Consider the following 17,208-nt stretch of genomic DNA (forward strand, 5'->3'; position numbering starts at 1 on the left):
CAATTCTTTCAATTTGAGACTTGTGGGAGTCATTCTCTTCTCTCCTTTCCCTAAATATATGCATGATTTTAATTTGAGAAGATAGGAAATTTTGGAAAATGATGTTCCATTCAAAGGTTTGAAAATTGATAGGGCATTTATTTAAGTGTTAGGACCATATATAATTGGCATGATGAAATTTAAAAATTGCATGCTTAAGTCAAGTCTCAATCAAAAATCTAAAATTGTCTCAAATAATTCATGGATATATTACTATATCATATCTATTATTCTTTGAACTATCATATCCTTTTTTGATCTTAGATGCTTTACTTGTATTATGTAAATCTAGTTGTTTTTATTTGAAAGTGTCAAAATCATCATTATATGCATGAATTCTATTGATTTACAAGTCAAAGTCATCTTTTAAAGAACATATTGGCTTAACATCGGAAATAATACATCGAATCTCATCAGAACTTCGAAATTAAACGTATTTGGACGAGAGTAGTACTAAGTGATAACCTATATAATGTTTTCTAGCATATTCTTAGAGAGCGTCATTGACACGTGGATCGATAAGGACCATTTGATCCAGATAACTCATAGGGACCGTTCGATCCAAGCTAAGGAATATTTCTTGAAGATACTTATAGTACCATCCAACCACATGGATCAATATTTATTGCTCGTCCCAGAATCAGTACGATAGAGGAAGGAGAGCCCTTGGATCACATGAGCTGTTACACAAAGGACGTCTGCCATATGGTAAGGCCACATGGATCATTATCGAGCGTTCGGCCCAGGATCATACAACAAAAGAAGGAGAGCCCTTGGATCGTGTAAGACATTTACACAAAGGACGTCTGGCATATGACAGGGCACGCCGTCCGACATTATAATGGTTTTAGTGCCTCAAGACCAATCGAATGACGACATACATATGATGAGTTACTAAGGCATATATTCTCCAAGATTATAACAACAACTCTTGAAGGTACTATGTATGGATAAGGTGGGCACTCTAAAGAGGTATGTAACATCACAATCACTAATATTCTCACTGTCTTCATCCCTCCTTCAATTTTTATTAACTTAAGCATTAGAGTCGGTTCGCCGGACCCCGGTCCTTCTTTGACATGTTGTCCTATCTTTCAGGTTTTCCAAGAGGTCACTAGAAGACAACACATATTAACTAACATCAATTGGTGCGGTGAACATGGATTGAACATGAGCTCCCAACAAGCAATGAATCTGATTACTAACACAACCATGGAGCTACAACTAGTCGAGTTCTAGGATCGATAATCTAGGAGGAAGGGATGGCAAAATCTCAAGCAGATTCTCTATAAGTCTCTCACGATCAACGTCACCAGGAACCCCTAGATCCCCAACACCAGCTGTTCCACGATGAGATTGGAAGGTAGTTCAACCGTAATTATATATTATAATTGATGTATATATTATAAGCAAAAAGCATCACGATGTTCGTGATCTTTCATTTTTTCATTTATTAAGCATTTGAACTTTTATTAAGATATATTAAGTTCTTGATTTTTTTGATCGCATTAAGCCCCTGATAACAAAAAAATCCAGCTTTGAATAGAAAATTCAAGTAACAGAGTGTTGTTCTTTTCACATGTATTCATAATTTGTATTTTTTACAGCTTGAAATCAGTTTTTGATGTGTACTATAGAAAAACTATAAAAACCTTAATTCAAACTAAAAAATATAATTTCAAACACAGATGAAATTGATAACGTCTTTTTAACTGAATTATATGTTTATAACTAATTAATTTGGCAAACAAGCCTTAATGAAACTAAAAATAAATGATCAATGACTTAATGTGTTCAAATAAAAGATCAAGAGCTTATTGAACCAAAAAATGAAAAATTAAAGCCTAAAAATGCTTTTTACCTATTTATTATATCATATTGATAACTTGCTGGATCCGATTAGATGATCTCCACCGTAGTTACCTGCAAAACAGAACCGGAGACAGGATCTCCGGGTAAACTCTCTGACGATCAAGTCAGTTTTTGTAGGAGGGTTGGTAAATTGATGATAGTATTGCTGGAAAAATATGAACGTACCTCCCCCTCTGGCCTTATGGCTTTTTATAAGTGTTCTGAAGTAACCGCCGAGGGCGGTTACTCCTTCTAGGCCACGTCCCTTACGTGGCAACAAACGTGTTTGAGTGGGAGTTAATGCTCCGTTTAGGATGTCGGGGTGGTTATTCGCTTTACCCGCTTCCTTTATTCGGAGCCCGTTTGATCTTGGACCATGGGTCTAAGTGTAGATTGGGCCCGTGTTTATGATTCGGCCCGTTTTGGCTTCGCGGATCATCACATGCCTCCCTTTTAGTTTGGCAAGAGCCCTTTAGGGTCTTTTCACATGTTATAGGGGACTCTTCGTCTTTGTCTGGATATTCGAAAGTTGTTCTTTCAAAATTCGAAAGTTGTTCTTTCCTTCTCCTGTCATTTCTTCTCCGGCGTCAACCCCTTAGTGTTCGTTCTTCTCTGTATTCTTTCCCACATGTAAGTTTTCCTTTCCGTTACTTGTAATTCGTTCGGCTCTTTACTTCTGTTCATTTTTCTTCATCAATATGTCGAACCTTGACCTCGATTTCGAACCGTTCGACAAAAATTACGTCCGCGAGGTGTCTCATGAGGTCGATGAGATGGTTGATGAAGCTTCAACCAGCTCTCCTGGGTCTGATTCCCATCCCGCCGACTTCCTCCACCTAGCGAATACAACCGATGAGGGTCTAGGTTTTGACCCTAAGAAGTTGATTCCGCCACCTGTCCCAACCCCCCGCTTATTACCGAAGAAGGACCGGTCAGGAAGCCTAGTTTGTTGCGAGACAATTGATGATTTGCGGGAGCAGTATCCTTGGCTTCAAGGTCTCGAGACCATCATTCCCGGGGAGGATAGAGGACCGGGCGACTACCCAAAGGGGTATTTCACCATTTTCGTCGCCCAGATTATCTGCGGTTTCACGTATCCGCTGGCGGATGAGATTGCTTCCGTCCTGGGCGGTTACAGAATCGCACCCGGTCAATTGCATCCCAATGGATGGGCCGACTTAACTCTGGATAAATTTCTGGTGGATTGTTTGGAGGTTCCCTTCTCGCTCAAAATTTTCTCCAAGCTTCATCATTTCAAGAGTTCGGCGGGGTATTTCACTTTCATCCGTCAGAGCGGTTACTATGGTTTCGACGAGAAGCTGAACAAGATCCGCGAGAGGGACCGATCTTACTTCTTTATCAAGTTTAATGAAGGGAATCCAAACTTCCTTCGCTGCTGGGGCCGGCCCAATGTAAAGAGTTTGAACTTCGGTTACCCCAGTGAGGAAGAATCCGCTGTTATAAAGTTCTTGAAGAGTACGCCTCCTTTTGTATGGACGTATGATCAGGCCTTCCACATGCTAAGAAGTCGAGTGGCGATTGCCTACCGCGAGGGAGATCGCGTTGTCTATATCCCTTATCGCGTTTTTGTTCAAGGTACTTTTCTTTTTTTTCATTTCCAAGTTGATGATTTCTTTTAACCCTTTGCAGGGGTGATCCTTTATCTCAACTCGCTGCAGATCGGGAGGCGAAAGCTCTAGCAAGAAGGAAGAAGCGGATGGAGGGAACAACTTCTGTTGCAGGGGCGAATTCTCCTGTGGGGGCGGCTCCTTCTGTTGAGGCGGCTTCCCTTCCAATCGCTTCCATTTCACAAGGTCCCACTTCTGTTTCTGAGGACCTTCCTTTAACTAGAAAGCGAAAGAATAATGCAGATACGGAGTCTTCTCGTCCCAGGAAGAAAAACGCATCTGTATCTCCTACTGTTGGCGGTACACCCATATCTGCTTCATCAAAAGGAAAGAGCAGTACACCAATTCATGAGGTATATTGATTTATTGTAATGTTTATTATTCTTTATAAGCTATCTGCTGTTCTTCTGATCTCTTTCCTTATGCGTTCGCAGCCCATTCCCGATATTAGCGGGTGGTGGACTAGGACCTTTGGCATGGCCGTGAGTTTCTCCTGTAAGGACATTGTTTCTTCCATATGCAATGTCCTTGGGCGACTCCCCTCTGCTTGCCGCGTGCGAGAACAAGTACCGCTTCCTACTGCTATGGAGGGGATCGAGAAGCGCGCCATAGAGGTATATTGTTGTTTTGGGGGTAGAAGCTTGTCATTCCCTTTCAAGGATTTTGTGTCCATAGTAATCGCATGTTTTTATTCGCCCTTTTTATTCGCGAGCTGTCTTGTATGCAGATTATCAATTTCGCGGAGGGCGCTCTCCGAAGGGATGCTGAACGAGCCAAAGAGCTGGAGAACCTTGGAACTGAATTGGTGACTCAGAAGTCGCTTTATGATGATGTCCAAGGGAAGGTAAAGGCTCTTGAAGGCGCTTGTCAGAAGGCTGTGAGCGAGAAGGAGGAAGCTCTCAAATCCCTCCAGGCTAAGTCCGACGAGCTGCAAAAGGTCCTTGATGATCTAAATTCATCCAAGGAGGCTCTAGAGATGCAAAAAAAGAGGGCTGAGGAGATTCTCGCTGAAGATGGTGCACGCATCTATTGGTATGGGGAGCGAATTCATGCTGCTTATGAGCATGGACATCCAGATCGAATACTTAACCGCCCCAAGGTTCCCATCCCTGAAAAGGATTTAACTGAGAAGTAGGACAAGCTGGAAGCCGAGGATGCTGATATGGATGAGGTACTCCTCTTAGATTGGCAGAGTTTTCAGGCCTCTCCAATTAACTGCGAGATCCCTAATCAGAACGCGGAAGAAGGGGTACCACAAGGCGTTTCTCAGTCTGAGCAAGAGGTACCTCTCTCTGAAGCGGTTACTGATTCGAGGGTTGAGGATTCGCTTGAAGCAAATCCGCCCACTAGAGGAGATGAGGGAGCCGCTGAAGGCGAGGAGGGCAATAGGGGTGAAGGAGAGGAAGCTGTAGTGTAGTTTGATTTATATTTTGAACTGTTGTATGGAACAAACTGCCCATATATATTAATTTTCTTTTACTTGCCGCTTTACCTACATGTGCGATTGTCGTTTTATTCCTTGTTGCCCCCTATTTTCATATGTTACCCTTGTCTTTTGCCGACTTCATCCTTGTAATTCTTTGTAGTTAGTTTCGTTTTCGCTAGGGTGGCCAGACCCTTTTTGCAATTTTTTGAGCAATTTTTTGAGTACTCGTTTATTATTCGCTTAATTTTATGCCTTATCTTATGATTTTTCTTTCGAAAATAATCATAAGGTTAATCATAAGGTTTTGCGAGTGATGCGTAATCATGCATCCGCCTTTATTTAATAGGCAACACATTTATGTGTTTTTAAGATTAACCATAAGGTTTTGCGAGTGATGCGTAATCATGCATCCGCCTTTCTTTAATAGGCAACACATTTATGTGTTTTTGTGATCATGTTGAAAAGGATCATATTGAATAAATGTAATAATTGAATACCTTTATTGATAAAGAAAAAAGGCTTCTTATTACATGGGTACATAAACTGCGTGGGATCAAAGCCTCATTAAAACCTTTTATCAGAAAACCCATTGGGAAAAACTCATAAAAGGGAAAAGAGTACTCGTCATTTCCTTGAACTACTCGGCCTGTTTATATAGGCGTAGATTCTCCAGATTCCAGGTGCGCGGGAGCTTTTTGCCGCTCATTTCTTCTATTTCAAAAGTTGATGGTCCTAACTTCTTGGATACTTTGTATGGTCCGATCCAGTTGACGCCTAATTTGCCTTTACCTTCTCTGGATTGTATTTTATCCGCTTTTTTCAAGACCAAGTCGTTCTCGTTGATTATCACTTTTCGCACCCTTCTGTCATGATATTTCTTGATTCTATTGTGGTACACTGCCATTTGCATGTAAGCTTTTTCCCTTCGTTCTTCAACAGAATCCAATGCATCCCTAATATTGATAGGATTTTGTGTGTCGCAATAATAAATTATCCGATCCGTAGGCGACTTGATTTCAACAGGCAGGACCGCTTCGGCTCCATAAACCAGCGAGAAAGGTGTTTCGCCCGTTGCTGCTTTTATAGAAGTTCTGTATGCCCATAGCATATGGGGTATCTCATCCGCCCAACCTGTTTTTTTATCACCTAGCCGCTTCTTGATTCCCTGAATCATGGCTCTGTTGGTAACCTCTGTCATACCATTCGATTGAGGATGATTTACAGAAGAAAAATGATTCTTGATTCCCATGCTTTCGCAGTATGTTTTGAATTTGACACAGTTGAACTGGGTGCCATTGTCGGTTATAAGCTTTTGTGGGATTCCAAATCGCATGATAATGTTCTCTCGTAAGAACTCGATCATTCGCTCAGGTGTTTGAGCGGTTACTGCTTCTGCCTCTACCCATTTGCTGAAGTGGTCAACTGCGACTATCAAGTACTTCCTTTTCTTTATCGTTTCTGGGAATGGGCCCACTATATCGATTCCCCATGTTGCGAATGGCCATGACGTCATTATAGTTATATGTTCGGCTCCGGGAATATGCTTTTCATTCGCATGGATTTGACAGCTGCGACATTCCGCAACCATCTTCTGGGAATCCTCCACCACCTTGGGCCAGTAATATCCCATCAACTTAACCTTTCTTGCCAACGCCGCCGAGGCTTCATGTGCGCCACAAATTCCTTCATGTAGTTCTCGCAGCACGTAGTCTCCTTCATTGCGGCTAATGCATTTCAACCATGGACATGTATACGATTTCCGATACAGAGTTCCATCTCGAATTGAGTATCTCGCTGACTGCCCAATTAGCTTTCTGGCTAAGCTTTTATCAACCGGCAAATCTCCCTGTTCCAAATATTGGCGAATGGGCATCCGCCAATCTTCATCATCTACCCGTTCTTCGATGACCATAATCTGATCGACTTCGAACGCTGGTGCCGATCTTATCTCCAAATCGCATGCTTTTTGACTCCATGGTTCTCTACTCGCCGCTGCTTTTGCCAATTCGTCAGCCTTTGTGTTTTGGCCCCGCGGAACATGCACCATTTCCCAAACGACTCCCTTGCGTGTTAACTCCTGCGTCAATCTGCTGACCTCTTTATGGTATTTCACCAGATCCTCCTGTTTCACGAGATAATTTTTTGTGATCTGATTTATCATGAGTTTAGAATCGCTGTAGATTACCACTCTTTATGGCGTAAGTTCATTAAGCAACTTCAATTCGCATATCATTGCCTCATACTCTGCGGCGTTATTGGTAGTTTCGAAAGTTAACTTTGCCGCATAGTACATGCGAATAACCTCCGGGCCTTTGATGACGACTCCCAGTCCAGCTCTATCTGTGGATAATGCCCCATCTGTGAACATGCTCCACTCTTCTTTTTGTGCCTTTGGACATTCGTCATCATCCCACGTGAACTCATTCACGAAATCGGCGAGTACTTGACTCTTTAGTGCTGGTCTTCCTTCATAGCGAATATCGAATTCTCCTAAGCGAATTGACCATTCCATCAATCGGCCGGATGCGTCAGGTTTCTGCAGTACCTTTCGCATTGGAATACCGGTTCTCACAATGATAGTATGCGCCTGAAAGTATGGTTTTAATCTAGCAGCCGTGGTTATCACCGCGAGGGCCATTTTGTCTAACTTCGAATACCGGAGTTCTGCATCCTTCAAGACTTTGCTCACATAGTACACTGGATATTGTTGTCCTTCTTCTTCTCGAACCATCACAGTGCATATCGCCATACTGGTGACGGATACATAAAGAAATAAATCTTCTCCATCCTCCGGCCTGCTCATTAAGGGCGGATAACATAGTAATCGTTTTATACCCTCAAATGCCTCTTGACAATCCGGCGTCCATTCAAAGGACTTAGATTTTTTGATGGCATTGTAGAAAGGTAGACATCTCCTAGCTGAGCATGATATGAATCGCCCTAATGCCACCAACCGCCCATTCAGTCTCTGTACTTCTCTTATGTTCCTCGGTGTTTTCATCTCCATCACCGCTTTTACTTTCTCCGGATTCGCCTCAACTCCCTTGCCGCTAACAATGAAACCCAGGAATTTTCCTGCTCTTGCTCCAAACGTGCACTTTTCTGGGTTCAATTTGAGGCCATATTTGATCAGCACTTCCAGGATTTCTTTAATATCCTACGGGTGATCTTGCATCTTCTTGCTTTTAATGATCATATCATCTACGTAGATCGAGAAGTTCTCGCCTGACTTGTCTGAAAATATCTTGTTCATCATCCGCTGATATGTTGCTCCCGCGTTTTTCAGTCCAAAGGGCATCACCTTGAAGCAATAAGTTGCCTGATGAGTTATAAATGATGTTTTGATTTCATCCGCCTTCTCCATGGGTATCTGATGGTAACTGGATTTCACGTCGGTGAACGATAAAGCTTCAAATCCTGCCGTCCCATCTACCAATATATCAATGTTAGGTAGCGGATACATATCCTTCGGACAAGCTTTATTCAGATCTTTGAAGTCGACGCACATTCGGTACGTTCCATTTGGCTTTTTGACTAGCACCACATTGGCTAGCCACTCCGGATAGGTGACTTCTCGAATTGCATCTGATTTTAGCAAATCCGCCACAGCTTTTTCAATCGCCTTCTGCCTCTCTGGAGCGTGTCCTCTCTTTTTTGTCGCACTGGGGTTGCACCTTTGTCCACATTCAAACGATGGGTTGCTATGTCTGGACTTATTCCTTTCAGCACTTCATTTGGAGCTGCCAATGCCGACTCGCATTGGATCAACACCTCGGTAATGGCTTTCTTCGTTTCTTCTGGGAGTCCTGCCGCTATTCGTACGTTCTTGTCATTTGAGATGGCGAATAGTTCCGTTTCTCCCAACGCTTCCGCCGGCAACTTCTCATCAACCTTATCCTCTTCATCTGGTATTGGTTCAAGTGACAATGTATAGGCTTATTGAGATACAAGTTGATCACCTTCCACTATGACTCGCCCTTGGTGTGTTGGCAAATGTAACGTCAAATGCTTCATTGAGATGAGCGATTCCGTTTCCGATAGGAACGGACGCCCCAGAATTATGTTGTAGGCCAATGGGAGATCAATAATTGCGAATTCTAGATCACCTCGCCATTTTAGATTCTTATCACCCATTTCTGCCTCCAACACCACCTGTCCACTTGTTTGAGATGATTGACCTCCAAAACCAGTTACATCCATGAACGTATGTTCCACTCGTTCGTCATTAATTCCCAGCTTGTTGAATGCAGTCCGAGTAATAACATTACAAGAACTGCCTGTATCAATAAGGACCCGCTTAACGTCCCATCCTTCCATGGCCATTGTAATCACCAAAGCATCCGCATGTGGCTCCGTGATTCACGCAAATGAGTAGTTGAGGGCATCCCCCCTATGTGTATTGCTTTTTCGCTGTTCACGGCGAGCCCTTTTTGTTGGAGGCTCATAGATCCCGCCTGCTATCACGTTTATCACCCCTTTTTTCTGCTTCTTTTCTGGCATTGCATCCACTTCATGCGGGAGCGTTGTCTTCTCGTCACTCGCCTCTTTTCTTACGAATTGACTCAGTTTGCCTCTCTCGATCAGCTTTTCAATCTCCTTCTTCAATTCATAGCAATCGTTTGTTTCATGGCCATTCAATCTGTGGAACCTGCAATATTTGTTAGGATATCTCCCCAAATTGGTTCGTCCCTTGGCCTCAGGAAACTGCACATCCTTTTTCAGGGGGCTTTTCTCAATCCAAAGTAGCACCTCATGACGAGTCGTGTTCAATGGTGTTTGGTATCCCCCCCTTGAAAGGAACGATTGCCCTTTCGAACAAAATTATCCTTGTAATGTGTTTGGTTTTGATGCCGTCGACCATCTGAAGTGTGTCTAGCCGCCTCCCGTTCTCGCCTTGTTTGAGCTCTATGCTCCCTGTTAACGTCGTCCACTTCCATAAATTCTTTTGCTATCTTCATGAGTTCAGCCACGGTGCGCGGCTTGTTCCGAATGATTTCCTCCCGCATGCTCCAATCCGTGGTTCCATCCGCCATGATATTGCGAATGCTCACTATATCCGGGTTCTGTAACCGCACCAGAATATCATTAAATGCGACAACAAATTCCCTTAGGGAATTATAATTTCTCTGTTTGATCTCCTTCAGCTGCCTATCTGTCACATCCACTGCTTTACAGCCCACGAACTTTGCACAGAAATCACAACTATATTGATTCCAATTGTGAATGGATTCAGTAGGTAAAGACCGAAACCAATCAGATGCCGCTCCGCCCAAAGTGGTCGAGAATAATCTGCAAATTATGCTTTCACTCGCTCCTGCGACATCCATTAATTCTCTATAGTTCCTGACATGTGCTTCAGGATCAGAATTTGGGTCCCCATAGTATTTAGGTATCGCCGGCGCTTTTATCCTGTGATCTGGAATAAATTCCCGCAACGATGGAGCGAAGGGCGAATCGCTCTGCACCTCTACTCTCGCCCTAGGTGTGTACCCCATTCACTCCATCATACTCCGCAGTTGATCTTCCAATTCAATATGGGGTATTCATCGATCCTCTTCCATCCGCTGCTGGTGAACTCTAGGTGGCATCCACCCGCCAATTGGTGTTGAAAGTTGTTCCCGCCGTGGTTCTAGCCGCCGTCCAGTTATAGGATCAAAGTTCCAAGTGTGCTCCTATCCAGACGTATTCGCCCCAGACATCATCAACCCTGAATATCCATGAACAAAGGGCTCCGCTTGTCGTAGCGGAAGGATTCCTGACATTCCCGGCGTCGGTTGGGATGTTTGCCAGGTCGGATGGATCGTCATACTAGGATCGTGATACGAGTAGTTGCCTGGGTGGCTGTGTGGGTTCATGTGACTACTCTGACCTATCTGATTTGGCTCTCGAGATGGCTGCGGAAGTGCAGATATGGTGGCAGTAGTCGATGGTTGTGTAGAGATGACAACAGGTTGTTGAGGAGCAGCCGCCACTGCGTTATTGTGATCAGCGATTGCGGTTAGTAAACTAATCATCCGATCCCCCGCCGCTTGGTTCATATTTGAAGCCAAGACTTGTCCTGCCATTTGGACGAAATCGCTATTGGACATCTCCATCTCAGTTTGCACTTGGACTTCCAATAATGGACTCAATTGTCCCGAAGGGTTCGTCGAGCTAGGCACCATAGGTTGTGTACTCGCAGGCTGTGAATTCGCAGTCCGTGGACCCCTTGAGTTCATACTAGTTGATCTGGTTGTAACGCCGGTCGTTCGTGATGGTTCTGACATGTTCTTTGTGTACCTTTAACCAAATGTTGGTAAAAAAGGTCCACCTTCACCGCACCAATGATAACTTGCTGGATCCGATTAGATGATCTCCACCGTAGTTACCTGCAAAACAGAACCGGAGACAGGATCTCTGGGTAAACTCTCCGACGATCAAGTCAGTTTTTGTAGGAGGGTTGGTAAATTGATGATAGTATTGCTGGAAAAATATGAACGTACCTCCCCCTCTGGCCTTATGGCTTTTTATAAGTGTTCTGAAGTAACCGCCGAGGGCGGTTACTCCTTCTAGGCCACGTTCCTTACGTGGCAACAAACGTGTTTGAGTGGGAGTTAATGCTCCGTTTAGGATGTCGGGGTGGTTATTCGCTTTACCCGCTTCCTTTATTCGGAGCCCGTTTGATCTTGGACCATGGGTCTAAGTGTGGATTGGGCCCGTGTTTATGATTCGGCCCGTTTTGGCTTCGCGGATCATCACATATATTTGCTTTGAACTATCAAACTTAATGTTTTCTATTTCTTTTTCTTTGTCTTAGATGCTTCACTTGTATTATGTATTTGTACTTGTGTTTTACTTGAAAGTGTCAAATTCATCATTACATGCATGAACTCTATCGATTTATAAGTGAAAGTCAATTTTCCCTTTATCATCTGTTAAACAACATATTAGCCTAACATCGAAATAATACATCAAATTTCATCAGAACTCGAAATTAAACGTGTTTGGGCGAGAGTAGTGATAGGGACGTTTTATCCATATCTTTTAGGGTGAATTACGTTTTATTCTTAAGCTAATAATGACGTTCAATGTTTAGTTTCTCACACATTTTAATAAATCAACGAGATGGAATAAAATGTGTACTTTCAGTTAATTTTAATCATTTTGAATCTCGTTTCATTATAAATAAAGTAAATAAATAAATCAAGTAATCTCGAGTCCAATTGTTGTATTTTACAGGCGTAAGGAACAAATGCGAGATGCAAGAGACAGATGAAAAGCACAAAAGCGATGCATTACACACCATGTGAAAGGAAGAAAACACTTCTAGAGTCTCACGCGGTGTGGGAAGTCAACACGATATATGGGTGTGAAGGGGACAAGACGGCAGTGAACAGAGACATTTTCAGATAAGTTCCCTAGTCAACATGCATCATCCCACTTGTGGGATGACCAACATGGTGTGTGGGGAGCTTGGAATTGCTTTTCGAGCGACAAATTTTGCCTGAATTGGGCCAGAAGCAAGCCCACACGCCACGTGAGCTAGCCGCACGCCATGTGGTGCCTTTTTTCAACATTTTAGCGTGTCAATGACAGAAAAGAAATGTAATTACAATTGTATATGATCTTGATTTCTGTATAAATAGGAGTGCTTGACACTCAATTAGACATTCAGTTTTTGTGTAATAAAATTCTTACACCTTGAGAGCTTGTTGTAATTCTCCTATTACTCTGACGAAGTCACGTTCCATCCGCATTCCCCTAGCTCGAGAGTTCCACCTCTGAATCCGAAGTGACAACTTTGAGTCCGGTTAGCTAGTTCTAAGGGCTGATTCGTCTTCCTTTTTTTTCTTGTTAACTAGTTTGTATTCTTCCTATGTGCTAGATTCAGTTGTATTCTGCATTTACGCTTTTCACAGTATTAATATATGATTATGGTTTTCAATTTCACTATACTTGTTAATATTTATTCATTGCTTTGATTCTCATAATTGACTATTGTGTAAGTTGATTAAAATCCAGTGAGATTCACATAGGTGTTGTTTTACCGGAATTGATAATCCGGAAACCGTAGGAATTGATGAGCCACGAACTTAAACACCCTATTTTCTGAACCTAAGAATTAGAGTTGCCTTAAGAGTGAACCACAACCTAAGTACTTGACGGAGTTGGTCGGTTTACATATAATCGTCTTTGCAAGAGTAAATTGTTATTAGTATATATTCTGAAATATCATTTATCACATATTGTAACTTAACGCCCTCAGTATCATCCTATAAGGGTTGGAACGTATAAAAACTGTCTCACCTATGGTTTAGAAGTAATTTATAATTGTCACCAAACCAATGTATGAAAAGAAATATTGTTCAAATCATTATGCTCCATTTTTCTAATAAAATAAACTATTAACTACTTATTACTTTACTTTATAGTATAATTAATAAAAAATATTATTTTCAATACCATTACTATACATAGATTAAATTTGTTGTTAACTATTTTTTTTGAAGAACAAAAAGTTATACAAAGTTATTTTCTAAAATAATATATTTTTTTTTGTAAATTTAAATTATTTTAAAACAAATTTTTTTTATCATTATATAGAAATGATATATAATTAAAAAGAATGTTAAAATGTTAAATTGTTGTACAAAAATTTAATCTATCCGCGCAACGTGCGGGAACAATACCAGTTTAATATTATATCTGAATATTCTAATTGTTGACACATAGTTCTCTTAGATACTGTTTGATAAAACTGAAAATTAAGTACTGAAAAAATAAGTGTTGATTTTTTTTTTTGACGAAAAACTAGCATTTTATTAATAATCTGTATCCTTACATAAAGAATCGGTAAGCCAATGTGGCGAAATAAATGAAACGAAAGTGTTAGCGTATAACCTAACGTTGCGCGCAATGGTGTGAGCAACATGGTTGGCTAACCTAGGAACAAACTCAACCTTGTAATCCACTCGGTTGTTTAATAATACTCGACACTCCTCAATCAAGTCACCATACTCTGTTATGTTTCTTGCTTTGGAATAAATATCGTCCAACATGGTTTTTGCATCAATCTCAAAGCAAACATTCCGCAACCCCAGACCTGTCACCCAAACCAAGCTTTCTCGTAGCGCAATAGCTTCTGCTACCTTTGGCTCAACTCGGTATGGATTTTGTGCACCAAGAAGTGCTAGAACGAGCCGTCATCCTTCCTAATCACAGCTCCTACCCCACATACACCTTCACTATCCCAAACGGACGCGTCTACATTACATTTTAATCTTCCTCTGGCTGGTCTCTGCCATCTGCTCCTTGTTCTTATTTCTGCAGAAAATAAACCAGCCCCCCTTAAATTCATATCAGCGTCCCCGGCAATCTCACTACTCCCTTCCCTTCTCGCGGCTTCATTCAACGCCCCCGCTCCTTCGCTCATCCTTCCGTCCCCTGCCCTACTTCCTCCATCATCGACTAATCCCGCAGTCCCGCTATCCCGTACTATTCGTCTTTGTTGCCCAGAACTGCTAGAACTCGCCGCACCTCTACTTTCGTCAACCCCAATTCCTGATCCTGCTGTTCCGTTCTGTCCCCTTCCATTTTGATACTTGCCTATATTTCTCGCTTCCTTCCACTCAGACATGTATTGGGACGACATCCCTAGTGCGATTCTTGCTCCGACATGAGCCGATTTCCAAACTCTGTTATTTCTTTGGCACCAGATAGTCCATAGGACTACCACAATCTTAATTAGTTCCTCATCTGATTCCCTGCCGCTTATTGAATCAAACCATTTTACTATAGATCCCTCCTCATTATTTGGCCAATGAATCCTCGCTTCAGCCCAGCACTCCCTGGCGTACCTGCAATCAGCAAATAAATGTCCAACATTCTCCCTTTCAGCATTACATAACGGGCACACCGCATCAATATTAACGAACCGAGCAACAAGGTTACCCCGAGTCGGCAATATTTCAGTGCATAATTTCCAAAGAAATAGTTTCATTTTGGGAGGGATTGCTAGCCCCCAGAATCTCCACCATGCTACAAGAATTTTGTCATTGTTCCTGTTTCCTTCAATTAATTTATATCCAGACGTTGCCGAATAGCAACCATCTTTTGTAAAATTCCAAATCAATTGATCCTCTTGTTCCTGCATCGGTATCAGCATTGAACTTATAACTTCAGCGTCCCTTTCCACGAACCAAGAGTGAACTTTTGTCTGGTCCCATCTGCGTCTCCCTGGTATAAACAGTTCACTCACTGTTAACTGACCCGAGATTCCTTCTCGCATTTCCGCTCCTCTAGCTCCCTTCGGCGTCAGTATCCATGGGTCTTGCCCCACTCTGATCATGTCCCCTCTACCAATTTTCCATCTTACACCAGCTTTTAGTACTTCGATAGATTTCCACACACTCCTCCAAATGTACCTGGGATTATGCCCCAATTTGGAGCATCCCGCGGGTAGTATCTAGCTTTGAAAATTCTACTTACTAATGTGTGGGGGCTATGTTAGCTTCCAGATCTGTTTCCCAAGTAATGCAAGATTGAATTCGTGTAGCTCCCTGAACCACAATCCCCCTTTATCCTTGCCTGTACACATCCTTTCCCATGCTATCCAATGAATTTTCCTGCTCCCATTCTCATTTTTACCCCACCAGAAAGAATTCATCATCTTCTGTAATTCATCGCACAAAGATTTAGGTAATAGGAATGTGCTCATACAGAAAGTCGGTAGTGCTTGCGCTACCGATTTTAGCAATACCTCCTTCCCAGCTGTAGATAGGAACCTGAAACTCCAGCTATTAAATTTCTTCCGCAGCCTGTCTTTTAGAAATTCGAAGACTGCCCTTTTGGATTTCCCTATCAGCGACGGCAATCCAAGATATCTCCCGGTGTCCAGGGGGAGTGCACCTGTAACATTGTACGAATAGCTCCACGGATCTCTGCGTTTACGAGCTTGCTGAAGAATATCCCAGATTTGCTGAAATTAATTTCTTGTCCAGATGCCTCCGCATATACTTTAAGTATATCTGCAATGACTTGGCTTTCATTAGTATTTGCCCTGAAAAATAGAAAACTATCGTCAGCAAAAAATATGTGTGACACCCTTGGTGCCCCTCTACACACTGCGACTCCTTGTATCTGACCTTGCTCTTCCACTTTCACTAGTAGTTTTGATAATACCTCGACACACAAAATTAACAGGTACGGTGAAAGTGGATCCCCTTGCCTAATTCCTCTTCCAGGTATTATTGGACCCGTCAAGGAACCATTAATAGTCACTGAATATGAAACCGTTGATATACACATCATTATCCATTCAATCCATATACTGCTAAAGCCCATCTGTATCATTACTCCCTTCAGGAAGCTCCAATCCACCCTATCGTAAGCTTTGCTTATGTTAATTTTCAGTGCTACTTCCCCTTCTCCACTTCTACCCCTCGTTTGCATACTGTGTAACGTTTCAAAAGCAATTTGCACACAATCAACCAGAGATCGTCCAGGTACGAAAGCCAATTGACTCTCGGACACCACCTCAGGCAATACACATTTCAGTCTATTAGCGAGCACTTTTGCTATGATTTTATACAGAACATTACATAACGAGATGGGTCTGAAATTAGCCATTCTATCCGGGTTGTCACACTTGGGACTTAACACTATAATTGTATCATTTAGATGTTCCGGGAAGGACTTTCTTGTTAACCAAAGATTGCAAGCGTTAAAGACCTCTAACCCAATTTCTGGCCAGAAATGTTGGAAAAAACCCGGGCTCAGTCCGTAAGTATTGACTGTTAAGTGTTGAAAGTATTGAATGATGTAACTTTTATTAAAAATATTAGTTAATAATATTTAATTTAAAATGTTAAGTTAAATATTTTAACTTATCAAAATAAGTGATTTTTAACTTACTTAACTAATTTAAATGGTGGAGAAACAACAATTATCAAACACATTTAAATTAAATAAGTGCTTAATTTAAGTGATTAAATTGGTTATCAAACAAGGCAGTGCTTACTATCTTTTGCCACTCAAACAAACACGAAACTTAATTTTATTCAAAAGCATCATGAGGCTATTTTTCATTTTTTATTAATTTTTTTTATTTAGATACATTAAACACTTAATTTTTTTTAATCACATTAAGCTCATAATGACAAAAAAAAAAAACTTTAAATATAAAATTCGGTTAGCAGGACGTTATTTATTTTACTTACATTTGAACGCTAAATTTATAGTGTATCAAAAAATTCTAAATACGAAATCTAATTATAGAAACTTTAA

General features: G+C 41.6%; 1 long non-coding RNA gene across 1 annotated transcript; it reads left to right on the forward strand.

The window, feature by feature from the left end:
• The first annotated feature begins 942 nt into the window (after nucleotides 1–942).
• On the forward strand, nucleotides 943–12,191 carry LOC136221854 (uncharacterized). The gene is made up of 3 exons (XR_010685347.1): nucleotides 943–1,011; nucleotides 1,138–1,402; nucleotides 12,163–12,191. It is a non-coding gene; the product is annotated as an uncharacterized lncRNA (long non-coding RNA).
• The last annotated feature ends 5,017 nt before the right edge of the window (nucleotides 12,192–17,208 follow it).

Source organism: Euphorbia lathyris, chromosome 3 (genome assembly GCF_963576675.1).
Source record: "Euphorbia lathyris chromosome 3, ddEupLath1.1, whole genome shotgun sequence".
Lineage (NCBI taxonomy): Eukaryota > Viridiplantae > Streptophyta > Magnoliopsida > Malpighiales > Euphorbiaceae > Euphorbia > Euphorbia lathyris.